The sequence below is a fragment of the Magnolia sinica genome, chromosome 11 (assembly GCF_029962835.1).
Source record: "Magnolia sinica isolate HGM2019 chromosome 11, MsV1, whole genome shotgun sequence".
Lineage (NCBI taxonomy): Eukaryota > Viridiplantae > Streptophyta > Magnoliopsida > Magnoliales > Magnoliaceae > Magnolia > Magnolia sinica.
Window position 1 is genome coordinate 70,585,410 of NC_080583.1, and position 26,959 is coordinate 70,612,368.

General features: G+C 36.5%; 1 long non-coding RNA gene across 3 annotated transcripts; it reads right to left on the reverse strand.

Annotated features, from left to right (window-relative positions):
• Positions 1-1,009: 1,009 nt before the first annotated feature.
• Positions 1,010-26,064, reverse strand: LOC131219312 (uncharacterized). 3 transcript variants are annotated; one of them, XR_009158105.1, is made up of 4 exons: positions 25,803-26,064; positions 23,332-23,492; positions 19,522-20,822; positions 1,010-1,157 (listed from the first exon to the last, which is right to left on the reverse strand). It is a non-coding gene; the product is annotated as an uncharacterized LOC131219312 (long non-coding RNA). The 3 variants fall into 3 exon arrangements; XR_009158106.1 differs by lacking the exon at positions 25,803-26,064 and adding an exon at positions 23,696-23,878 and having other exon boundaries at positions 23,332-23,444; XR_009158104.1 differs by lacking the exon at positions 25,803-26,064 and adding an exon at positions 23,696-23,871.
• Between the last annotated feature and the right edge of the window lie 895 nt (positions 26,065-26,959).

The window sequence follows — 26,959 nt, forward strand, 5'->3', positions numbered from 1 at the left end:
TCCATGGTCTGGTCCATCTCTTGCATGATTTTGATGGCCTACGCACATGACATTGTCGCAGGAAAGACGTGCAGCCATAACAATTCACGTATAGTGCCTGTGCGTCATCATTTCTTCAGTTTGTACAAGTGGGTCCTTGATTAAGTAATCCAGACCATTGGTCCGGTCGGCCCCACTATGCATGTTCCACACCAGGAAAATCTCCTCTTTGGGAGAAGCGTGGTCTTTCAAGTTTCCACTTGCAGATGGACGGTTAAAAATAAGTTAAAAGATCCACATGCAACTCTCTTATAGAAATTTTATTTTGGGTGAGTCAAAAAAATAAAATGAGGTTGGACATGAGCCCAACCCAAGGACCTTAATAACATGAACCCAAGTTGCAACCCTACATCAATGGGGCTAACAACGGGTCAGATTCCATTAGGCCGAGGTCAGCCCAAGTCCAAACAACTTGAATTTGGGCTGAAAGTTAGACCCAAGTGCAGCCAGGCATTCAAGTCCAAAACTATCCAGAAGCGCAGCCAATGGGCAAAAAGTTCAACCCAACTCATCAATGGCTAGGATAGCCTTAGAGACCGATGGGCCTGGTCTAGCCGTCCCATTTTATTGGACTATGGTAAAAGTCTAATAGCAAGAGGAATCAAAGCATTGGGTCAAGTTAACCCAACCTGACAATAAATGGGTTTGGTTCCAAATTCAGGTACAAAAGCTAGACCGCACGAAGCTTTAATGTGAGCTTATATATAGGTCTTCCCACAATAAGATTTTTACTGCCATAAGTACTACCTATAGGGGTTAATAGACTAAAAAGCTTGGGACAAAACCTTTCAACATCATAAATGACTATTATTCTTTCATTCAAATAATCATCAACTACTCTTGTGTTTCATATATATGCATGGTTTTTTGTAGTCATAGTTACATAATTTCCACGTAAATGGGTAAATAAAAAAAAATTGCTATTGATTACATTATTAAGATAGTGGTGTGTCATGACCTAACGTTCATACATATCAACCTCGTCATCCGATGGTTCTTCATGCATATCAACCTCATCATCCGATGGTTCTTCATGCATATCAACCTCATCATCTGATGGTTCTTCACGCATATCAACTTCATTCATTGATGGTTCTTGGCACGTGGAAGATCTTATTCTGCAAGTAAATTATTTTGAAAGAATGAAGAAAATAATGATATAATAATTTAACAAACAAAATTAAAGAAGTAATCAAATATAAATGAATAGAATGAATTAAACACTTACAGTTTTTTCCATATTGGACAATTACATTTGTCATGGCCAGGACCCCACTTCCCACATCCGTTGCATCTTCTTTTATCTTTCTTATGAGCAACCTTTTCCCTTTCAGAAATTAATTTCTTCCCACTTCTTTTAGTTTTAGCACACACCGAGTCTTTAATGATTACTTTAGTAATTTTCTTTATTTGTTTTTATTTTTAGGCACCAATGTCTCACTAACAACTAACTGCTGATCTTGAACTCATTTGAGAATACACTATGCCAAAACAGTGAAAAAAGGACGGTCCAAAACCGTCTCAAATGACCAACAAGGACAGTCATGGACCGTCGCATGGGCAGTCATATTTCGACGTGTCGTATTACTTAAAGGACGGTTGAAAACCGGCATTCTTATTGATGAAAAAAGGACGGTCATGGATCGTCTCTTATGAGCCTTCGAAGGACAGTTATAAACCGTCCTTTAAAAGGACGGTCATGGACCGTCCTTAAAAAGGACTGTCATGGACCGTCTCTTATGAGCCTTCAAAGGACGGTCATGGACCGTCCTCTAAAAGGACTATCATAGACCGTGTCTTATGAGCCTTTAAGGGACGGTCATGGACCGTCCTTAAAAAGGACTGCTATGAACCGTCTCTTATGAGTCTTCAAAGGACAGTCATGGATCGTCCTTTAAAAGGACGATCATGGACCATCCTTAAAAAGGACTGCTATGAACCGTCTCTTATGAGCCTTCAAAGGACATTTTCAAATTTGAGACAGTCAATATACACCTTTTACAATATATTTCATCGTATTCTTCCTGATATACACCTATTATATAACATATTTCATCATATTCACATTCACATCCATCTAAACCCAAACTATGTAATTCATCCAAACATAAACTACATTCATCCGAACATAAACTACATCCATCCAAACACAAACAATCTTATCCACATTACATTCATCCATGCATAAAAACATATAAGTTTACATCATAAATAATAAAAAAAAAGGAAAAAATCAGCAACAATTTTCTTTTTGTCTTTCATCTAATAAAAAAATATTCAACCAACAAAACATTATAATTCAGAATCATGAAGAATTGCAGAAACTTCTTCCAAAAAAGTGGGCACTTTTCCAAAATAAAACTGATCATTAAAATAAAACTAATGCAAGAAAATAATGTGAAAAAGTGTTTCAATTTAAGTTAATAGAAACAACAACAAAAATTAAAGCTTCGTAAAAAGGGGCATGTGTTAAAAGGGATATATTCTTGTTTGTTGCCATGTGATTGGGCTACAATTTAAGTTAATAGAAACAATAACAAAAATTAAAGCTTTGTAAAAAGGGGCATCTGAAAAGGGATACATTCTTGTTTGTTGCCATGTGATTGGGCTACATTATTACAACAATCGGGTTCGGGTTCGGGATCAGGTTTAGGTTTGAGTTTTTAAGTTTATGTTTAGGTTTAGGTTAGGGAGTTAAGATTAGGATTAGGTGTAGGTCCAGGTTTAGGGATTTGAGAATACATTTAGGTTTTAGGTTTAGGTTTACGTTATAGGTTATGGGTTGAGGTTTAGGTTTAGGTTTAGGTTTTAGGTTTAGGTTAAGGTTAGGTTATAGGTTATAAGTTTAGGTTATAGGTTATAGGTTAAGGTTTTGGTTATAGGTTTTGGTTTAGGTTTAAGTTAAGGTTTAGGTTTAGGTTATAGGTTTAGGTTAAGGTTTGAGTTTAGGGTATAGGTTATAGTATATAGGTTATAGCTTTAGGGAGTTGAGAATAACTTAAGGTTAAGGTTTAGGTTTAGGTTTAGGAAATCGGGTTCGGCTTCGGGATCGGGTTTAGGTTTGGAATTTTAAGTTTAGGTTTAAGTTTAGGTTAGGGAGTTGAGATTAGGATTAGGTGTAAGTTTAGTTTTAAGGATTTGGGAATACATTTCGGTTTTATGTTTAGGTTTAGGTTTTAGGCTTAGGTTTAGGTTATAGGTTTAGGTTATAAGTGCAAGCTATAGGTTTAGGTTTAGGTTATGTTATAGGTTAACATTCAGGGAATTGAGAATAGGTTAAGGTTTAGGTTTAGGAAATCGGGTTCGGGTTCGGGATCGGGTATAGGTTTGGGATTTCACGTTTAGGTTTAGGTTTAGGTTAGGAAGTTGAGATTATGATTAGGTGTAGGTTTAGGTTAAGGGATTTGACAATACATTTAGGTTTTAGGTTTAGGTTAAGGTTATAGGTTATAGGTTTAGGTTAAGGTTTAGGTTTAGGTTATGAGCTATAGGTATAGGGAATTGAGAATGGGTTAATGTTTAGATTTAGGAAATCGAGTTCGGGTTCGGGATTGAGTTTAGGTTTGGGTTTTCAAGTTTAGGTTTATGTTTAGGTTAGGGAGTCGAGATTAGGATTAGGTGTAGGTTTAGGTTTAGGGATTTAAGAATGCATTTAGGTTTTAGCTTTAGGTTTTGGTTATAGGTTATAGGTTTAGGATTAGGTTTAGGTTAAGGTTTAGGTTTAGGTTTAGGTTTAGTTTATAGGCTAAAGGTTTAGGGAATTGAGAATAAGTTAATGTTCAGGTATAAAAAATCGAGTTCGAGTTCGTGATCGGGTTTAGGTTTGTGTTTTCAAGTTTAGGTTTAGGTTTAGGTTAGGGAGTTGAGATTAGGATTAGGTATAGGTTTAGGTTTAGGGATTTGAGAATACAGTTAGGTTTTAGGTTTAGGTTTAGGTTATAGGTTATAGGTTTAGGGTTAGGTTTAGGTTATAGGTTATAGGTTTAGGTTTAGGGTTAGGTTATAAGCTATAGGTTTAGGGAATAGAGAATAGGTTAAGGTTTAGGTTTAGAAAATCGGGTTCAAGTTCAGGATCAGGTTTAGGTTTGGGTTTTCAAGTTTAGGTTTAGGTTTAGGTTAGGGAGCTGAGATTAAGATTAGGTGTAGGTTTAGGTGGAGGGATTTGAGAATACATTTAGGTTTTAGGTTTAGATTTAGGTTATAGGTTATAGGTTTAGGTTTAGGTTTAGTTTAAGGTTTATGTTTAGGTTTAGGTTTAGGTTATAATGAAAAGGCCAAGCTATATGTCTAGGAAATCGGGTTGTGGACGGGTTTAGGTTTGGGTTTTCAAGTTTAGGTTTAGGTTTAGGTTAGGGATTGAGATTAGGATTAGGTGTAGGTTTAGGTTTAGGGATTTGAGAATAGATTTAGGTTAAGGTTTAGGTTTTAGGTTTAGGTTTATAGGTTTAGGTTTAGGTTTAGGTTAAGGTTTAGATTAGAGATTAGGTTTAGGTTTAGAGTTTAGGGTGTTTGAGAATCGGTTTAGGTTTAGGTTTAGGTTTAGGTTATGGTTTAGGTTAGGGTTAGTTAGGTTTAGGTTTAGGTTTAGGTTTAGGATTTAGGATTATTTAGTTTAGGTTTAGGGATTTGAGTAATAGGTTATTAGGTTTAGGTTTAGAAGTTTATGGTTAAGGTTAAGGTTTAAGTTTAGGTTATAGGTTATAGGTTATAGCTTTAAGGAATTGAGAATAGGTTAAGGTTTAGGTTTAGCAAATCGGGTTCGGGTTTAGGTTTAGGTTTTCAAGTTTTAGTTTTGGTATAGGTTAGGAAGCTGAGATTAGGATTATGTGTAGGTTTAGGTTTAGGGATTTGAGAATACATTTAGGTTTTAGGTTTAGGTTTAGTTTATAGGTTATTGGTTTAGGTTAAGGTTAGGTTTAGGTTTAGGTTTAGGTTTAGGTTATAAGCTATAGGTTTAGGGAATTGAGAATAGGTTAAGGTTTCGGTTTAGGAAATCGGGTTCGGGTTCGGGATCGGGTTTAGGTTTGAGTTTTCAAGTTTAGGTTTAGGTTTAGGTTAGGGAGTTGAGATTAGGATTAGGTGTAGGTTTAGGTTTAGGGATTTGAGAATACATTTAGGTTTTAGGTTTAGGTTTAGGTTTAGGTTATAGGTTATAGGTTTAGGTTATAGGTTTAGGTTTAGGTTTAGGTTTAGGTTATAAGCTATAGGTTTAGGGAATTGAGAATAGGTTAATGTTTAGGTTTAGGAAATCGGGTTCGGGTTCGGGATCGGGTTTTGGTTTGGGTTTTCAAGTTTAGGTTTAGGTTTAGGTTAGGGAGTTGAGATTAGGATTAGGTGCAGGTTTAGGTTTAAGGATTTGAGAATACATTTAGTATTTAGGTTTAGGTTTAGGTTATAGGTTATATGTTTAGGTTATAGGTTTAGGTTTAGGTTTAGGTTTAGGTAATAAGCTATCAGTTTTGGGAATTGAGAATAGGTTATTGTTTAGATTTAGGAAATCGGGTTCGGGTTCGGGATCGGGTTTAGTTTTGGGTTTTCAAGTTTAGTTTTTGGTTTAGGTTATGGAGTTGAGATTAGGATTAAGTGTAGGTTTAGGTTTAGGGATTTGAGAATACATTTAGGTTTTAGGTTTAGGTTTAGGTTATAGGTTATAGATTTAGGTTAAGGTTAAGGTTTAGGTTTAGGTCATAAGCTATAGGTTTAGGGAATTAAGAGTAGGTTAATGTTTTGGCTTAGGAAATCGGGTTCAGGTTTAGAGTTGGGTTTTCAAGTTTAGGTTTAGGTATAGGTTAGGGAGTTGAGATTAGGATTAGGTGCAGGTTTAGGTTTAGGGATTTGAGAATACATTTTGGATTTAGGTTTAGGTTTAGGTTTTAGGTTTAGGTTTAGGTTAAGGTTAAGATTAAGGTTTAGGTCATAAGATATAGGTTTAGGGAATTGAGAATAGGTTAAGGTTTAGGTTTAGAAAATCGGGTTTGGGTTCGGGATCAGGTTTACGTCTGGGTTTTCAGGTTTAGGTTTAGGTTTAGGTTAGGAAGTTGAGATTAGGATTAGGTATAGGTTTAGGTTTAGGGATTTGAAAGACATTTAGGTTTTAGGTTTAGGTTTAGGTTATAGGTTATAGGTTATAGGTTTTGGTTTATGTTAAGGTTTAGGTTTAGGTTTAGGTTTTGGTTATAATCTATAGGTTTAGGGAATTGAGAATAGGTTAATGTTTAGGTTTAGGAAATTGGGTTCAAGTTCGGGAGCGGGTTTAGGTTTGGGTTTTCAAATTTAGGTTTAGGTTTAGGTTAAGGAGTTGATATTAGGATTAGGTTTAGGTTTAGGTTTAGGGATTTGAGAATACATTAAGGCTTTTTGGTTTAGGTTTATGTTATAGGTTATAGGTTTAGGTTTAGATTAAGGTTTAGGGAATTATGAATAGGTTAAGGTTTAGGTTCAGGAATCGGGTTCGGGTTCAGGATCAGGTTTAGGTTTGGGTTTCAAGTTTAGATTTGGGTTTAGGTTAGGGAGTTGAGATTAGGATTAGGTGTAGGTTTTGGTTTAGGGATTTGAGAACACACTTAGGCTTTATGTTTAGGTTCATATTATAGGTTATAGGTTAAGGTTTAGGTTTAGGTTAAGGTTTAGGTTAAGGTTAAGGTTTAGGTTATAAGCTATAGCATTAGGTAATTGAGAATAGGTTAAGGTTTAGGTTTAGGAAATCGGGTTCGAGTTCGGGATCGGGTTTAGGTTTGGGTTTTCAAGTTTAGATATTGGTTTAGGTTAGGGAGTTGAGATTATGATTAGGTGTAGGTTTAGGTTTAGGGATTTGAGAATAGATTTAGGTTTTAGGTTTAGGTTTAGGTTATTAGTTATAGGTTTAGGTTTAGGTTTAGGTTAAGGCTTCGGTTTAGGTTTAGGTTTAGGTTATAAGCTATAAATTTATGGAATTGAGAATAGGTTAAGGTTTAGGTTTAAGAAATAGTATTCGGGTTCGGGATCTGGTTTAGGTTTGGGTTTTCAAGTTTAGGTTTACCTTTAGGTTAGGGAGTTGAGATTAGGATTGGGTGTTGGTTTAGGTTTAGTGATTTGAGAATACATTTAGGTTTTAGGTTTGGTTTTGGTTATAGGTTATAGGTTTAGGTTTAGGTTTAGGTTTAGTTTATAAGCTATAGGTTTATGGAATTAATAATAGGTTAATGTTTAGCTTTAGGAAATCAGGTTCGGGATCGGGTTTTCAAGTTTAGATTTAGGTTTGGGTTAGGGAGTTGAGATTATGATTATGTGTAGGTTTAGGTTTAGGGATTTGAGAATACATTTAGGTTTTAAGTTTAGGTTGAGGTTTAGGTTTAGGTTATAATCTATAGGTTTAGGGAATTGAGAATATGTTAAGGTTTAGGTTTAGGAAATCGGGTTTGGGTTCGGGATTGGGTTTAGGTTTGGATTTTCAAGTTTAGGTTTAGGTTTAGGTTAGGCAGTTGAGATTAGGATTAGGTGTTGGTTTAGGTTTAAGGATTTAAGAATATATTTAGGTTTTCGGTTTAGGTTTTAGGATATTAGTTATAGGTTTATGTTTAGGTTACGGTTTAGGTTTAGGTTTAGGTTTGGGAGTTGATATTAGGATTAGGTGTAGGTTTTGGTTTAGGGATTTGAGAATACACTTAGGTTTTAGGTTTAGGTTTAGGTTGTAGGTTATAGGTTTAGGTTTAGGTTGTAGGTTATAAGTTTAGGTTTAGGTAAAGGTTAAGTTTTAGGTTTAGGTTATAAGCTATAGGCTTAGGGAATTGAGAATAGGTTAAAGTTTAGGTATAGGAAATTGGGTTCGGGTTCGGGATTGGGTTTAGGTTTTGGTTTTTAAGTCTAGATTTAGGTTTAGGTTAGGTAGTTGAGATTAGGATTAGGTGTAGATTTAGATTTAGGGATTTGAGAATACATTTAGGTTTTTGGTTTATGTTTAGGTTATAGGTTATAGGTTTAGGTTTAGGTTTATGTTAAGGTTTAGGTTTAGGTTATAAGATATAGGTTTGGGGAATTGAGAATAGGTTAAGGTTTTGGTTTAGGAAATCGGGTTCGGGTTCGGGATTAGGTTTAGGTTTGGGTTTTCAGGTTTAGGTTAAGGTTTAGGTTAGGGAGTTAAGATTATGATTAGGTGTAGGTTTAGGTTTAGGGATTTGAGAATACATTTAGGTTTTAGGTTTAGGTTTCGGTTAAAGGTTATAGGTTTACATTTATGTTCAGGTTAATGTTCACTCCCCAAGTATAGGGTTGTGATGTAGTAATAAACTCGGTAAGACCGAGGTCGAATCCACAGGGACTGAAACTTGTACGTGATCTGAAACCAAGTAGAACTAGAACCAGACTAAGATGTAATCTAAAGAAAATAGAATTTAAGGAGTAATTGTGGAGTAATTATCTAATAACTTAAGGAATTCAAAGGAAGGAAACTAGGGATTCAGAGGATCCACTTGTAGAGATCAGGGAGATCTTATGCCTGCATCAAGAATCATGAAACTTAAACTGAACTTACTTGATCTAGTTTTCACGAGATGAAAAGTATATGAATTAGAATGGATTCCATCACCAAACCATGCCCAGGAGACAAAGTAAACAACAGAATTAAACTAATTACCAACTAACCAACAATGTATGAAGATCAGGAAGGGTACCATCATCCAACCATGCCCAGGAGACGATGGTGAACAACAAGGCCTCCTGACGTCATAAACATCAAAAGGGGAAAAGAAATATTCAATGCCATTGCAAACCCATTGTAATTTCAGTCACAACAGACCATTAAAGACTAAGAAAATATTCCTTTAATAATCACTTAAAATCAAATTCAGTTCAGAAATTTAAATTAAACGCATGAAATAGTATCTCCCATCTCGCTACAGGCTTCACCTCTTAGCCCTAGCTAAGAGGTTCAGCCAAGAATGGACATGCTTAGGCTGAATCCAACATAAACAAGAGAAGAAAAAGAAAAGAAAAAGAGAAAACCAAGCCTGCCAACGTTGCTCATGTGCAGCTCTCCATCCGTCAGGCTAAGCCCCAACTCTCCTCCTTCCAATTCCTCTTTCCCTGCTGCTCACATCCCGCCCAAAGCCCCCCTCTCTCTCTTCTTTCTTGTCTCTTTATAGTTGCCAGGGTCGGTCAGTGGGGATGCGTCGGTGCGAAGGCTGCTGCGGAAGATCTTTGCTGATATCTATGGGACCCACACACAACGATCTTTCAGCGAATCTGCATTGATCATTGTCTTAGTAGGATCAATTTAGGCCAATATTCAAAATTTGAAATGGATCTGAGCTTTTGGTGGGACACCGCGTGGATCAACGTCTGGCGAAAGATCTAACCATGGCAATCCTATCTGTATAGATGGTTGCAAGGGAATAGGAGGTTTCAGTCAAAATTCTTCTCTGGATGCAATGGTCGGTCCGGATCAATGTTTTCGATGAGGGAATTTGATGCGTACTGCCCCAGACTTCTCGGACGTCCGCAAAGCAGAGCATGTGCACGTTCCTGCGTATTGCTGCTTGTAGAAACTTCTGTGAGGCCCACCTCCTTCGGTGTTTTGAGAAATCCACGCCATCCATAATATTCTTCACAAAATTTCGGTTGGGAAGGGACAGTTTTGGATCAGATTCGGCGTGACCCACGGACGAAATCAGCTGCAATAGTTGTAGGGCAGTCCATTTGTGACCATTGAAACCAACACATGTGCGTGCATGAGTGCATAAAGTCAACATGGGTTTGGCTAAATCGAGCCCCTCTGCATGATGGACGGCTCGGATTGAGCATTTGGACCATAATGGAGGCCCACTACAGATCAAACGATGCTTTGTTTCACGCCAGAAGAAACGAAAATTTCCGTTTTGAGTCGGTGGTGTCAAGGGGCCCCATGATCAAATTCTAATGGGATATCCATGCCGTCCATTAGAATATACTCGAAATTTCAGTAGGAAGTGACTACTTTTGGATTGCTTTTGATGTGGTCCACCTGATTTTTTGCTCTACCGTCCATTCCGCTTTTGAACGGTTGAAAAACCAATCTTCATTGTATTATTCAATTTTGTCACCTAGGCGTGGCTGAGAGGGACTTTGTGACTCTCATGGACGGTCCAGATCGGACCTTTGATGCACGGTGTTGGCCCACAAAGATCACAGCATAAGTACCTGTTACGCACGCTGGAATGAAAATGGAGTTTCCGTTTTTAAGAAGGAAGCTCGTTGCCGTACACGGCTAGTGCACTTGTGCACTATGCACACCCAACTCAGGTGGGTTCCACTATGATGGTTCTAGGAAATCAGATCCATCCATCCGTCTTGTCTCCTCATAGAATGCGCTGAATCCAAAGTTGAGGCATATCCAGATAGCATGTGGGCCCCACTCAATGAATTGCGGGGCTGATCCATCCGTTGGCCCACTTCCAGAGATATTCCATGGTTGAAATTTTACATGTACGGTTAATTTATGGTCCTCATGCCATGTATGAAGTTTTGAGCCGAACGGATGGTGGGAACCTTGTGATCTTGTATTTAGGACACTTTTCAGGCCTATTTAACGTGAACAGCTTGATTTCCTTGAATTTCTGGCATGTAAATTCCTCGATCTCGGTCTACTGGAGTCCGTCCCTTATCTTGGTGACTTCAGAGCATCAAATCCATACTTTTAGTACCCTTTTTCAGTCTAAGCTCCTAAATACACCTTGCGTCATAAACACGATTAAAGCAGGGCATTAAACAGTATCATGTTCGCAGAATCAAATAATAACTGGGCCTAATATGCAATATTTGACCCACAACAATTAAGGTTTAGGTTTAGGTTATAAGCTATAGGATTAGGGAATTGAGAATAGGTTAAGGTTTGGGTTTAGGAAATCGGGTTCGGGTTCGGGATCGGGTTTAGGTTTGGGTTTTCATTTTAGGTTTAGGTTTAGGTTTGGGAGTTGTGGTTAGGATTAGGTGTTGGTTTAGTTTTAGGGATTTGAAAATACATTTAGGTTTTAGGTTTAGGTTTAGGTTATAGGTTATAGGTTTAATTTTAGGTTTAGGTTTAGGTTTAGGTTATAAGCTATAGGTTTAGGGAATTGAGAATATGTTAATGTTTAGGTTTAGGAAATCGGGTTCGGGTTCGGGCTCGAGTTTTCGTTGGGGTTTTCAAGTTTAGGTTTAGGTTTAGGATTAGGTTTCGGTTTAGGTTTAGGGATTGGAGAATACATTTAGGTTTTAGGTTTAGTTTTAGGTTATAGGTTTTAGGTTTAGATTTAGGTTAAGGTTTAGGTTTAGGTTTAGGTTTAGGTTATAAGCTATAGGTTTAGGGAATTGAGAATAGGTTAATGTTTCGGCTTAGGAAATCGGGTTGGGGTTTAGATTTGGGTTTTCGAGTTTAGGTTTAGGTATAGGTTAGGGAGTTGAGATTAGGATTAGGTGCAGGTTTAGGTTTAGGGATTTGAGAATACATTTAGGATTAAGTTTTAGGTTTAGGTTATAGGTTATATGTTTAGGTTATAGGTTTAGGTTTAGGTTTAGGTTATAAGCTATAGGTTTCGGGAATTGAGAATAGGTTAAGGTTTAGGTTTAGGAAATCGGGTTCGGGTTCGGGATCGGGTTTAGGTTTGGGTTTTCAAGTTTATATTTAGGTTTAGGTTGGGGAGTTGAAATTAGGTTTAGGTGTAGATTTAGGTTTAGGGATTTGAGAATACATTTAGGTTTTAGGTTTCGGTTTGGGTTATTGGTTATAAGTTTAGGTTTAGGTTTAGGTTTAGGTTTAGGTTTAGGTTATAACCTATAGGTTTAGGGAATTGAGAATCGGTTAAGGTTTAGGTTTAGGAAATCGTGTTCGGGTTTGGGATCGGGTTTAGGTTTGGGTTTTCTAGTTTAGGTTTAGGTTTAGGTTAGGGAGTGGAGATTAGGATTAGGTGTAGGTTTAGGTTTAGGGATTTAAGAATACACTTAGGTTTTAGGTTTAGGTTTAGGTTATAGGTTATAGGTTATATTTTTAGGTTAAGGTTAAGGTTTAGGTTATAGGTTATAGGTTATATTTTTAGGTTAAGGTTAAGGTTTAGGTTTAGGTCATAAGCTATGGGTTTAGGGAATTGAGAATAGGTGAATGTTTCGGCTTAGGAAATCGGGTTCAGGTTTAGATTTAGGTTTTCATGTTTTGGTATAGGTATAGGTTAGGGAGTTGAGATTAGGATTAGGTGCAGGTTTAGGTTTAGGGATTTGAGAATAGAATTAGGATTTAAGTTTAGGATTAGGTTATAGGTTATAGGTTTAGGTTTAGGTTAAGGTTAAGGTTTAGGTTTAGGTCATAAGCTATAGGTTTAGGGAATTGAAAATAGGTTGAGGTTTAGGTTTAGGAAATCGAGTACCGGTTTGGGATCGGGTTTAGGTTTGGGTTTTCAATTTTAGGTTTAGGTTTAGGTTAGGGAGTTGAGATTAGGATTAGGTGTAGGTTTAGGTTTAGGGTTTTGAGAAGACATTTAAGTTTTAGGTTTAGGTTTAGGCTATAGGTTATACGTTTAGGTTAAGGTTTTGGTTTAGGTTATAAGCTATAGACTTAGGGAATTGAGAATAGGTTAATGTTTAGGTTTAGGAAATCGGGTTTGGGTTCGAGATCGGGTTTAGGTCTAGGTTTTCAAGTTTAGGTTTAGGTTTAGGTTAGGGAGTTGAGATTAAGATTAGGTGTAGGTTTAGGTTTAGGGATTTGAGAATATGTTTAGGTTTTAGGTTTACGTTTAGGTTATAAGTTATAGGTTATAGGTTTAGGTTTGTGTTAAGGTTTAGGTTTAGGTTTAGGTTTAGGTTATAATCTATATGTTTAGGGAATTGAGAATATGTTAATGTTTAGGTTTAGGAAATTGGGTTCAGGTTCGGGAGCGGGTTTAGGTTTGGGTTTTCAAGTTTAGGTTTAGGTTATGGAGTTGAGATTAAGATTAGGTGTAGATTTAGGTTTAGGGATTTGAGAATACATTTAGGTTTTTGGTTTAGGTTTAGGTTATAGGTTATAGGTATAGGTTTAGATTAAGGTTTAGGTTTTGGTTTTGGTTTAGGTTATATGCTATTGGTTTAAGGAATTATGAATAGGTTAAGGTTTAGGTTCAAGAAATCGGGTTCGGGTTCGGGATCAGGTTTAGGTTTAGATTTTCAAGTTTAGATTTAGGTTTAGGTTAGGGAGTTGAGATTAGGATTAGGTGTAGGTTTTGGTTTAGGGATTTAAGAATACATTTATGTTTTAGGTTTAGGTTTAGGTTATAGGTTATAGGTTATGGGTTTAGGTTTAGGTAAAGGTAAAGGTTTAGGTTTAGGTTTAGGTTTAGGTTAGGGAGTTGAGATTAAGATTGGGTGTAGGTTTAGGTTTAGGGATTTGAGATTACATTTACGTTTTAGGTTTAGGTTTAGGTTTAGGTTATAGGTTATAGGTTTAGGTTTACGTTTAGGTTTAGGTTATAAGCTATAAGTTTGGGGAATTGAGAATAGGTTAAGGTTTAGGTTTAGGAAATTAGGTTCGGGGTCGATATTAGGTTTTGGTTTGGGTTTTATAGTTTAGGTATAGGTTTAGGTTAGGGAGTTGAGATTAAGATTGGGTGTAGGTTTAGGTTTAGGGATTTGAGAATGCATTTTGGTTTTAGGTGTAGGTTTAGGTTATAGGTTATAGGTTTAGGTTATCGATTTAGATTTAGGTTTAGGTTATAAGCTATAGGTTTAGGGAATTGAGAATAGGTTAATGTTTAGGTTTAGGAAATCGGGTTCGGGTTCGTGATCGGGTTTAGGTTTGGGTTTTCAAGTTTAGGTTTAGGTTAAGGTTAGGGAGTTGAGATTAACATTAGGTATAGGTGTAGGTTTAGGGATTTAGGTTTTAGGTTTAGGTTTAGGTTATTGGTTATTGGTTTAGGTTTAAGTTAAGGTTTAGGTTTAGGTTTTGGTTTAGGTTATAAGCTATAGGTTTAGGGAATTGAGAATAGGTTAATGTTTAGGTTTGTGAAATCGGGTTCGAGTTCGGGATCGGGTTTAGGTTGGGGTTTTCAAGTTAAGGTTTAGGTTTAGGTTAGGGAGTGAGATTAGGATTAGGTATAGGTTTAGGTTTAGGGATTTGAGAATACATTTAGGCTTTTAGGTTAGGTTTAGGTTATAGGTTATAAGTTATAGGTTTAGGTTTAGGTTAAGGTTTAAGTTTAGGTTTAGTTTCAAGTTATAAGCTATAGGTTTAGGGAATTGAGAATAGGTTAATGTTTCGGTTTAGGAAATCAGGTTCGGGTTGGGGATCGGGTTTAGGTTTGGATTTTCAGGTTTTGGTTTAGGTTTAGGTTAGGGAGTTGAGATTAGGATTAGGTGTAGGTTTAGGTTTAAGGATTTGGGAATATGTTTAGGTTTTAGGTTTAGGTTTAGATTATAAGTTATATGTTTAGGTTTAGGTTTAGGTTATAAGCTATAGGTTTAGGGAATTGAGAATAGGTTAACGTTTAGATTTAGGAAATCGAGTTCAGGTTTAGGATCGGGTTTTGGTTTGTGTTTTCAAGTTTAGGTTTAGGTTTAGGGTAGGGAGTTGAGATTTGGTTTAAGTGTAGGTTTAGGTTTAGGGATTTGAGAATACATTTAGGTTTTAGGTTTAGGTTTAGGTTTTAGGTTATACGTTTAGGTTTAGGTTTAGGTTAAGGTTTAGGTTTAGGTTTTGATTTAGGTTGTAAGCTATAGGTTTAGGGAATTGAGAATAGGTAAAGGTTTAGGTTTAGGAAATTGGGTTCGGGTTCGGGATCGGGTTTAAGTTTTAGTTTTCAAGTTCAGATTTAGGTTTAGGTGTGGGCAATTAACCCCTATAAAGGGTGCAAATATTAACTCATAGTGGTTTGTATTGTATGTGGTGTCAAATACTATAACATCACCAAAGTGATGATAAGCCTTACATGAAATCGGGTCAGCCCAAAAACAATGTGTTAATCTACCCTCCACATCAACCTTCACATGAAATGCGAATGATTGATCCAATTCCTTTATTTTAGAAAAATGTTTATACAATAGTTGAGCAACATGGTCTTTGGTTTCTTTTCTTTTATCTCTTTCATAATTTCTCACGTCTTGTTCAATGCATCCAATATTTTCGTAACCACCTAATTCAATTGCTAAAAATTCATAGTTTGTAAAATGCCTATGCTTGATTGATTGAATGTATTTTTCAAATTCTTCTGCGCATTACAAACCTCACGATGTGATCGAAGAAGATGTTTCTTTGGAGGAGTTGCTAACTCATGACTGTACTCCTTAAAAAACTTTTTCACTATATAGTCTGGTACACCACCCTCTTTTTTAATTGTCATATGAGCTTTACAGCTTTCTCGAGTAATACTTCGTCGCCTCTTTACTACACCATGCTTCATTTCTACCTTTTTATCTGTTGTTCCCTCCTTCGAACATACAAACGTTTTCCAGATCTCTTCTTGATTCTTATTGTATTTCTTTGATCCTCTACGAACACTGAAGCCTACTTTCTTTGCATAATGGTTGTAGAAGTTAAATGCTGTATTAACTGAAGAGAAAGTATTCTTCTCAATTATTGGTTTCAACTCTTCTTCTACTTCTGGAATCCAATGACGATTAGAAGTTATGCCAACTTGCGCCATTAAATTCTCATGCATTTCTATTAGTACTCGGGACTCTTTGGTTATAAAGTATTTTTTATTCTAGAGAAAAAAAGAAGAAGTTTTGATATAGTTTATTGTGAAATTGTATAAAAGTTAGTAAATAAACACAACTCATAACAAAAATCAATATTTCTATTTCAGATTTAAGAAAAAATTAAACGGTCCAAAGTCAACAATAACAGGATAATTATAGATTAGCAATTTCCAGATTAATATGCCTAGTTAGGAACTCGGGATGCCTAGTTAACAATTGGACTAATTAGGGATTAATAATGCCATTCCAATACATTGGTGGCTATTCAATTTTGAAGACCTAATTCAATGTACGCATGGTGGTTGTTAACCACTAATCACTTGATTAGATTTTATGCATGCTTTACACGACTTTAACTCTTTTCAACTAAAAAAAAACAAGTTGCCCACATTAGCCTTTTGGTTTTTGGTGACTACACTAGAGGAAGGGCCCTGGATCAGGAGATGTGGTTGTTTAGATTGTTTTTTAACTGCTTCATTGTGAAGTAAAGATGGAGTCACCTTGCACAATCTGAAACAGTACTTTAGTTTTGAGCTTTAATCACCAAACATAACTAAGGATTTGGATACCTTAATTGGTGATTTGGAATCCATTGCATTTAAAATACATGCTTCTCTAAGGGTTGTTTGTGTTATTGCAACTGGTATAACTGTGATTTTTGGGTATTATTAATCACATTGGGTCCACTAACTATCATATTTAGGGAGGCAAATAAAATCACGATATTAATACTTCTAACATTCGTGATCAATTATGTGAAAATCCATGACGGAACATTCGTGATCAATTATGTGAAAATCCATGACGGAGTGAGGAGCTCATTGAATGCTTTCATAATATGTAAGAATGATTGGTGTGATTGGGTTTGGAATTCTAAAGGGAATTTGAATTAATATTTACTTTAATGTTTGTGTTATTTAAAAATGAACATAATCAACTACTCACATGAACATCAACCACAAAACTTAGGATTGTAATTTTAGAAATCCTAATTAGGGATTGAAATTGACAAACCTTAATTGGGGATTGTCGATTTTAAAAATTTTAATTTTTCAAAAAGTCCCTATTAGAGATTGTCAATTTCAAATCCCTTTTTAAAAAGGGAAGAAGAAGAAAAAGAAGATGGGTAAATGAATGTGAGAATACCTTCCAATCGAAGGTAACTCACCACTCCCTCTATCACTGTGGTTGGTGGATGGGCCCCTGATGCCGCTACCGAATCTCTTCCTCTATCGATGTCGTTCCCACAAGATTGGGAGAGATGCGGTCGAGAGAGAGAGAGAGAGAGAGAGAGAGAGAGAGAGAGAGAGAGAGAGAGAGAGAGATTGCTAAAGACATGGCAAGAGAATGAGAGAGATTTTAAAGAGCGCAAAGAAGAGATAGGTTTTAGACTGCAAGAGGAGCACATGCGTGAACAGTAATCCATCTGGGCAAGGATTTTTGGGGCCCACCGTGTTGTAAGTGTTATGCCGTTCATCACTTTTATTAGATTATTTTAAGGTGTTATCCTAAAAATGAGGCATGTCCACAGCTCTAGTGGACCACATGAAAGGAAGCTGAAGTAATGATTATACACCGTTGAAATATTTCCAAGGGCCATCGTGATGTTTTTTGTTTTATATATACCATCCAACCTATTCATAACATCATGTAGACATGGATGAAGTGAAAACACAAATATCAACTTGATTCAAAACTTCTCCAGCTCCCAAGAAGTTTTTAAAGGTGGACATTCAATCCCCACTTTGTGGTCCACTGCAACTATAAACCTGCTTTATTTTAAGGATCATACCTTAAAATGATCTGACAAAAGTAATGAACGGCGTGGATAAAACACTTACATCACAGTGGGCCCCACAGAGCCCTACCTAGACGGATAATGGTGGGGGTAGGATGCAATCCCCGTCCGGGAAGGTATTGTGTGTGGGGATACGGATTGGATACTAACAGGTTAGCTACTGAAGTGACGTCACCAACTTTTGTGGGCCCCACCATGATGTATGTGTTGTATCAACACTGTCCATACATTTGGAGAGATCATTTTAGAGCATGGTCCAAAGAACGAGGCAGATCCAAGGCTGGGGTGGACCCCACCACAGAAAATAGTGATGAGAGTGACGCCCACCGTTGAAACCTTCCGAAGGTCCACCTTGATGTTTATTTGAGATCCCACCTGTTCATGTGTTAAAGCAGACATGAAAGAAGGGAAAACACAAATATTAGCTTCATCGAAAACTTTCGTGGCCCTTAGAACTTTTTAATGGTGGGCATCACTCTCCCCATTGTTTTTTGTGGTGGGGTCCTCTCAAGCTTTGGATTTGATTCATTTTTTGGATCATGCCCTAATATTATCTCTCCAAATGGATGGACAGTGTAGATACAAAACATACATCATGGTGTGGCCCACAGAACTTGGTGACGTCACTTCAATAGGAGTCTCACTACTCAACCTTTCGCTTGGTAATTCGCGTCCTTGTGTGAGATTGTGAAAATCTTAGCACACGAGTCATTATTTTGTAGACTCTCTCATTCTCACGGCTACTGAATCCTAGTCTATGAGTGTAATCTAACAGCTCATATATAAGCTCGCATTAAAGCTCCGTGCGACCTTGTACCACTATAAGAAAAGTAGGCTTTGCCGGCGGTCAAAACCGCCCCTAAAAGTCCTAAAAACTGCCGGTATAAGAATTACCGATGGTCGGACACGTGCCACTAAAGGGGGTCGTCGCTGAATCTTTTACTGGCGGTCGCACATTTTTATCGTCGTTTTTTGATGACCGCCGCTAAAATAGGGACTTTTACTGGCACTTATTATCCTTTACCGGTGCTTCTGGTGATTGCCGCTAAAAACTGTGAAAACGCCGCTAAAAACTGTAAAAAAAATGCCGATAAAATCTATGAGAAACACCGGTAAAACCTATGAGAAATGCTAGTAAAAATTGTAAAAATGCCGGTAAAATATATGAGAAACGTAGGTAAAATTTGTAATAAACGCCGGTAAAAGTTGTAGCAAGTACCAATAAGAGATTGAAAAAATGTCGGTAAAAGTTGTAAAAAGCGCCGGTAAAAAATGGAAAATTTGCTAGTAAATGATGGAAAAAGTGCTGTAAAAGGTTGCCACAACGCCGGAAAAGGATATGGAGAAATGCCGGTAAATCCCTGACAAAAAGTTGTTTAGACATATCCTGTAAAAGTATTTTTGACCGCCGCAATAAGGTTGCCAAAACACCAGGAAAGATATGCAAAGATTTCGGAAAAGGCATGCAGAAGCAATTTCATGCCAAAATTTGTATGTATAATTCTACAAGGAAAAAAATAAAAATAAAAATAACAGCAACAATAACATGGTTTTACAAGTATTAACAACTAACACTAAGATAGTAGACCGCTTCCAAAAATTTTACCATGAATATAGTTGTCTTCTACTAGCACTATGATAGTGACATGCTACAGCCGTTACCAACTAAAATAAAAAAAAAAAATAAAAAAATAAAAAAATAAAAACTAAGAGAGTGAAACTCTAGAAAAGAAAAATGAGGAACCAAAAAAAACAAAGCACTTGCAAATGTGTTTAATTGTTTATGAAGGATAGCAAGGTGGGGAAAAAGAAGCATGATAAATTCAAAGGTATCCAATTTTTGGCTAATCAGAAACTATCCTTAAGAGAAAAAGCAAACTGCTTAAAGCAAAAGGAAAGAATTGCTGGAAGCCTGGAACTAATGATTTTTCCATAACTGATTAAACATTCACAATCAATTTTGATTATGTTAAATGTCAACCGAAATGACTTGGCCAAAAAATTCCAAGCAAATGAAATTTTAAAACACTTACAGGCATGCCAATGTAAACTATCCGTCCATGTAAAAGTAGAGATGGCAAATCTGGGGGAGGTTTTCTCGGCATGTGCTCATTGTAAGTAACAGTGTGTTCCACCTGATACAGGTAATGAAAAGAATAATAAAACACCCATCAAGAAGAGAAGGAAAAAAAAACATGATAAAAAAACGAGAGTAATCAAGACATCTTATTTTCTGTGTATCATACTTGAATTTATGTAATCAAGACCTCTAACAAATAAACAAAAGCTATAAATTGAAAATTAAAATTCTGAAGAAAACCTTATGAAATTGAAAATTAAAATTCTGAACAAGGTATGTAATCAAGACCTCTGTGAATATCGGTCAATGTCTAACAATGTAAAAGAAAAGAAAAGAAACAATTAAAAATTCTGCTAGGCTGAATCTTCTAGAACAGAAGACCTTTATGGGCTTAAATTAGCATTCAAACACAACTTGTAAATCATTTACAACCAACCCCATTTACAAGCATCCCGAGAATGAAAGGTTACATAATGGACAAAAAATTTATAGATTGAAACACTAGGAAAAGCATGAGGTAAAAAAAGCAAACGCCTACTCCTAAAATTCCAAAATCATGAATGTCTAGTTATGCATGCAATTCAAGGCTTGTTTGAATAAGAGTTACGTTATAAATCAGTTTCGAATTACGAAGTGCCAACAGCAGCAATTAATGCAATATCAGTGCAACATAAAACCCTCAACGGTGTAGATATGAGGGAGTTTTGTGTCCCACAGTGGATTATCCCATCCTGATCTACCAAATAGAATTCAGCATGTGAATCAATGTTGGTGGGAAATCAAACAGGTTTTTAATAAAGAAATACACTGTTAAATGAAACCCCACCTTGAAATGGATCACACGAATCTTTTGTATTCATATACTTGTTAAATATTGGTATAACCAAACACACTCTTAGGTAAGAAATGAAATCAGGAAAGGTCGATATTCATCAATTGTCTATAAATACACACGGACCCAAACCAAACCATAACCGAATACCAACTCAAACGAGGGGAAAGATTGGAGAGAAAAAGCGGACTGCCATGCCACTTATCCAATTGATTGCAGCTTACCCAATCGAGAACTTGGGTTGCAGATAAAACACATGCGATGGAAAAGGAGAAATGAAATAGTGGCCCACTTACCGATCAAGCAACGTGGCCTTGCTCTCCCTAGCCTGGTACATCGCCTTGAGCACCAGATTATATGAAGCAGTGTTCGGCCCAATACCGTAATCCTCCATCTGTGCTACCAGATCCAGCAGAATCAGCCTGCAAGAAAAATTTGGGTTCTCACACTATTTGATGCTAAAACAAACCATAATGATATGTAACTGGCTCAGAACTTGTGTCTCAATGCCAAATGCAGAAATAATCTGTCAGACTCAAAAGTTGATCAACTGACAGGTCCATACATTAGATCCGCAAGGCTAGAAATATTATATGAATAATAGCAACAAAGAAAAAAAAACAAAGGACTTATTACTAAAAAACCTATGGCCGTGCATGTGTACATAACATGCATCCAACAGCACCAGAAAAATATTCATTTAAACGGTGGAGGCCAATTTTACATGGATGTCTATGGACACTCAACCCAAAAGTGTCTTGCCTTTTGCATAACAGAGCAGTTGAAGTTACAAGTCAATAGGCATCAAAAGCCATGGAACTACCCATGAGCAAGGAGAAGCTATCAGAACATGACTTCATCAAATTCAAGGCTAGTGGAGAACTTTCACTCGTTCATTTAGTTGATTCATTCCAAGTTTACTTCATGTTTTGTGAAATTTGCACTACATCAGTTTACTCTTGTTTGAAAACTTAAGTAATATGATCTGATACTGTGAGATATCTTAACATATAGAAATAAAAATAACATTCTGAATCGGACTCAAACATCTAATATCCTCATCATCATCATAACCTTCTCCCAGCTATTCGGGGTCGGTTGCACTAACAAACCCTTTTTTGCCTACTGATCCTGCCTAAGGCCTAATCCTTAGAAAGCAAACAAGCCTTCATACCCCTTCTCACCACCTCAAAATGACCAATTAAGGTACATGTTCATTTACGGACATTGACAAGGTGTATGAGTTGCAAGCTCTAAGCACGTGGGCAGACAAGTAGTACACCAAGCATAACTTTAGCAAGAGATTCCTGCATTAGCTTAGGAAACTAGAAGATCATTCAGACAAAATATGAGAAGTGAGCACATTTGCAATTTCCTTTTTCCTTTTTCCTTTTCTTGTATTTCATTTTCTGATTATGACCTACAGTTAAAGAAACCAATATCTCCAAGTTGAGATCACTCAAATCCATAGACATCAACCTTGCCAACATATTAATTATCAGCATATTGTCTACAAAATTTTGCATTTGCTTTAGAGGGTATTTCTTGCACCAAATTTCACTCTACCAAAGAATTATGACTTGCAAATTACAATGCTTTTGGATTTTGGAGTGTGACTGTCCCATTATACTATTTTTAAGAATAACAAATTTTTTTTTTTTAACAAAATGAGACTTTTCATGTTAGAGTGAACTAATCCCATCACTATGAGAGGAAGTTCTAAGATTTTAGGCAATCTTGCAACTCTCATTGCCTCAGAGCATTAGTTGCTTTTTCTTCTTCTTTTTTAATTCATTAGGGTGTTTTTGGGGTTATAAAAGGTTATAAACATTTTCCTAATTTAGTTGAATTGGAATCCATTGCAGAGTCGATTCTGAATTCTCAATCAAATGTGATTTTTTTATTTGACAACTAAGAAAAATGCCAAGCAAAACATAATTGCATTTGTGATTCATTTGAACCAGTGGATATCTAACTCATGCTGTAGAAGAAATTGATTTGTCTCGAAACCCTTATCAGACTTAAGATTCAAAATCAACAAGTAACATGAGTTTGCAGCTGTATGTGAGGGAGGAAAAGGTAGTGAAATTTAAGCAATGCATACCAATATTGACACTAAAATCGCAATTGTTCAATGTCGGCTCTGTTCTTTTTTACAGTTCTGAAGTACTCAAACCTCACACCCTGATCCATAGCTCGAGTGGTAGACTGAGTGAAAGATACCTTGTTTCAACACTGAGGTCTTGGTATCGATCCCTAGTGAGGGTGGTAACAGTGAAGTGTGAACTGATAGTTGGGTGTACTAACAAGCTAAAAAAAAAAAAAAAGTACTCAAACCTTGGATATACATAACTGAGGAGAAAAAAAAAATCAGATGTACTAATTTATCCTTAGAATAACTGTAAAATTCAATGAAAAAAAAAAACTGAATTCCCTGAATTTAGATGAAAACTGGTTTGCCCAAATGTACATGACAATGGATGAGAAATATTACCTTCTGAACAATGGGATCAACATTTTGCTTTTGATTAATACGAGCAGGAATTGCCAATAGGTTCACTACTTGAGAAGTAAAGGCACCATGGGTTGTCAATAGTTTCTGTCTTTCCACAAGCTATTTCATGCCAAAATTCTTCTTCCATGGTACCTTACAGGAAGACATCCACAACTAGAGTATCTTCTAGCAAACATATTGTTTGCCATTTTCTCAAAATCACAGAAGACATCTTCTATCAAACAACTTTTGGTTCATGTCCTAACATTAGCTAGTGCAATGGATGGGCAGAGTGGGAATAAAACATGACCTGCTGAACATCAAGTCCGAAGTTTCAGGTTTTTGAACTAGGGACCTACACCATCCTTCTGACAGGCCACCATGAGGATAGACCATAGCATTCCATAATCAAACAGCAAAAAACATAAATAGATTACCTGGCACGTCTTATTTTCTATATTCATCCTCTTTAACCCTTTCTTGTTGCATTTCTCCAAAGAGATATATAGCACCACAAGCATGCCCCTCCACGTGCATCAACAAGTGCCACCTTCCCATGTTAATTAGACAACCGAATCGTGTATCAGGTGGGAACTAGCTAGCAGCGAATAATTTGACCAAAAAAACAGGTTGTTTAATCATAAGACACATGTAAGAAAACAAATGGACAATCTTAAAAAACTTGCAAACTCTCTCTATACCATCCTTTTTTTTTTTTTTACATGTGGCCTACCTGATAGTCAACCAAACTAAATTTTTTTTTTTTGTCACAATGCAAAGTAAAGGACACATGAAAACTACCAAGAATTTCACGTAGTTCCTTTGTAGTACAAGTTGCCTGTACTTGTGCAACCTGAAAACAACATGAACTACCAGAACTTATGCTCCAGTGAAAAGATGATCCATTGCCTCTACTTGCTGTTTGACTTTTTTCGTTATTGAAATTGAACATTTCCTTTTCCCAAGTTAGCTGAGTGGAATGATGAGAGGATAATTCACTACTGGGACTCATCTTCTCCCTCATAGTCAATTCCATTGATCTAAATAAAATTCACTTGAGGAAAAGAGTTTGCGTAATGTCACTAATTTTGTACTTTGGACACAAGCAGAGGTTGCTTCAAATGTGGTGGTCTGGATCATATCACCAAGGACTGTGCCGAGAACCCAACTACAAAGAAGCAAAATCCTAAATACATTTTTTTTTCCTGGTGTTCATGGACCATATCCTCAGTTAAACCCTCCCTCCCACTCTTCCTTTTTCCTTAAGAATTTCTACAATCAACCAAGTGTCTCATCTAATCAGCGGTTCGTTGGACAATTAAGGAGAAGAGAGTGATGAGTAATCATTTGATCACATGACAAGTTTAGAAGGGCATATGTATCTTAAAAACTAGTCCCACTAGTAACTTGCAATAGTAAAAGGGAAAAATGTGTTAATTAAAGGAGAGTGCACAACAAATAGTATTGAAAATGCTTACTATAGTTAATAGGATCACAAAATCTATTCACAAGATAGGGCCAGTAATGAGCAGACCAATTTTGAATTACTGGAATTCCCAGCCCCCAAGCTATTGTTCAATAATAGAAGTCAATCAAGATTTCTTAGAACACAACAATCATATGGTATAACTTGAAAGAATGGATATAGGTGAGGAATTGAATAGAATCAAAGCAGAGGGATAACAAAGAGAAACCTCAAGAAAGATTTGCAACATTCATTCAGCTAAAGTTGATAAGTTAAAAGGAAGCATCACTTGTTTCCTCTCAAAAAACAACCCACTTTTTTTTTCCTGAAAGATAAGAACAAGCCACTTTAATCTGCTCAATGTCAGCTAGGCCTCCTCAGTAGCTATTTGAACGTTAACTCAAATTGTTGAAAAGAATGAGATATGAGCAGAAAATTAGTTAATCAAAAAGGAAAAATGAGTCCTAAGGAATGGAAACATTGCTTTGAAAAACCTGAAAACCAACATCACAAAACCCAAATACAAAACCACAGCCACAATGTCATGAACACAAGCCCAACTAATATAAAATAGATGCAACAAAACCTTCTAGTTCAGTGTCGCCATACCAATTATCAGTATTCTGATCCATCGGTCCATCAATATTGTTCCAAACCAGCCACTTCGTACAAGTGGAGCCCATGGTTCATTGATCCAGATCATTGATATTATGAGACCTGATGAAGATGTGATAAGACCCAATACTCTTTTAGATTGTAAGATCCTATCCATAAAATCTATAGGCCCTATTTGGTAGATGCCTAAAAATGGGTTCATATCATCTTAGTTAATAGTAACCATGTAGTTATGCATAATGAGTACGTGCTAAAAGTAGTTATGTATTAGATATCAATATCTCTAATACATAATTACTATTAACTAGGATTTGGTAGTATTTGTGGCCATGTCACAGCATGTCCAACAATGGATTTGCTTTTAAGCAAGCCTGTCATTTTGGGGATTTGAATTTTCCACAAACCCATGGATTTATGGGGGTGTTGGATTTAGGAATTCCATGAATTTGAAAAGTCCTCAAAAATAAATAAAATAAAAAAGTGAATATTTGATCAAAATCCACGGATGCAAAGAATCCCTGACCTAAATGCCCTTAACCCAAACAACTCCTAATGGAATAAGGCAGGAAAAAAAAACCCCCCACAAAAGGATATGATGTTTTATAAAGAGAATTGAAAAAGAAAAAAAGAAAAGAAAAGAGAGTTTTACCATGCACTCAAAAGTTCCTATATAATATCTAAAAACATATTCCTCCCTTAGCTTTGCCAATCGATAATATTGGTTGAAGCATTTCTTCAAACATGTAGGGGGCCATGGACAGCGGCAAACATGGTTGCTGCCTAATTTTTGGCCATCAAAAGAGGAAAATAGAGAGAAAGAGAGAGTACCTTCAAGTGCCTCCTTAGATTTCTTCTATTCTCTTCACCATTGATAACCACGTCCACAAGTAGCTCTAGATCTGATCTAAGAACCCGAGAATGAGAAGAAAGGAAGAGAAATAAGAGAGAGAATGAGATTTGGAGATAACATGGGAGATGGAAAAGTCCAAATCTAAGATGGGAGAAGCACTTGAGATGGGAGGGAGAGATGAGAAAGGAGAGCTACAAAAGAGGAAAAGAAAGAGGGAAATGAAAAACCAATCGGCGTTTTTTTTTTTTTTTTAATAACTAATATTAACCGGCGACCACGTACTAAAATCAGGGGCGTTTTGGATGGCTGCCGGTGATTCTCATTTTCACCGGCAATTATAGATGGCCGTCGGTAAAAAATGCGCCAGTAAAACCACCTTATTTTTGTAGTGTGCACAGGAGATCATTTCTGTATGTATGTATATATATATATATATATATATATATATATATATATATATATATATATATATATATTGATATATATGTTGTCAATCACTAAAATGCCAATGATAACGCTGATGATCATCGCCAATGATTATCACGAGGGAGCTGCTCGACTTATCGAGCACTACACGACTCGAAGTCCAGCGAGCTCACTTTTTTGGTGTCCAGGACTCACGACCGGTCATGGTGATTGACTAGTCGTAGTTATGCAATTCGCTTCTGAATCTAATGCGGACTACGGAAATTTGAGTCAGTCTTTCACAAGGTGCGAAAGGAAGTTGCCTAAACTATAAATAGGGGTCCCTAGGGCTTTTCTAAATAATATGGGAAATAATTCTAAAGCTTTCTAAAGGGGTTCTAGGGAAATAAAAAGGTATAGAAATGGTGGGATTCGAGGCTATTCGAATTGGGTAAGTCTTCTCTCTTGTAATTTCTATTTCATAGTAGATCTCTATCGCTTTATGCCGTGGTTTTTTTCCTGCAAGGGTTTTCCACGTTAAAACTTTGTGTTCTGCTATGATTGCTTGTTACTATTGAATTGCTATCCTAGATCTAGATCTATGTGATTCTGCAGCACAAATCCCCAACAAGTGGTATCAGAGCTATCGTTGGGGCACAGATCTGAATCTGCGAGATTAGTAATAATGGGAAACGGTAAGTTTGATATTGAGAAGTACTTAGGAAAAAAT